This window comes from Trachymyrmex cornetzi, unplaced genomic scaffold, assembly GCF_001594075.2.
Source record: "Trachymyrmex cornetzi isolate Tcor2-1 unplaced genomic scaffold, Tcor1.1 scaffold123, whole genome shotgun sequence".
NCBI lineage: Eukaryota > Metazoa > Arthropoda > Insecta > Hymenoptera > Formicidae > Trachymyrmex > Trachymyrmex cornetzi.
Genome location: NW_017295795.1, coordinates 260714 through 261136, shown reverse-complemented (window position 1 = coordinate 261136; position 423 = coordinate 260714).

Genomic DNA, 423 nt, shown 5'->3' with positions numbered 1-423 from the left:
TTCGGTACTGACTGTCACGGTGCATGCTGTCGCGAGTTGTCCTGATTGCCCCGACGCATTATTTATAGCGTTTTCGATTGGGGTGCACTGGCTGCACTCAGTGTCAAGAGCGTGTTTGATTGGCAGTGCCAATGCGCACTTGGCTAGTGTCACGTGTTCATTTGATCGCACGACACTCGCGTAGTGCGCACTCAGTGCACTTCAACGCCGTTATACAAAAATCGACGTAAAGATATACGTTTAATAAAAATATACAAACGAATTAAACCGTGAAATATTCGATACATTTCATTGTGCTATTGATAAAATAAATTTTGGGCATTTTATCAATTGAAATATCTCACTTTTATATTTATAGCGTTTTCGATTGAGGTTGCACTCAGTGTCAAGAGCGTGTTCGATTGGCAGTGCCAATGCGCACTT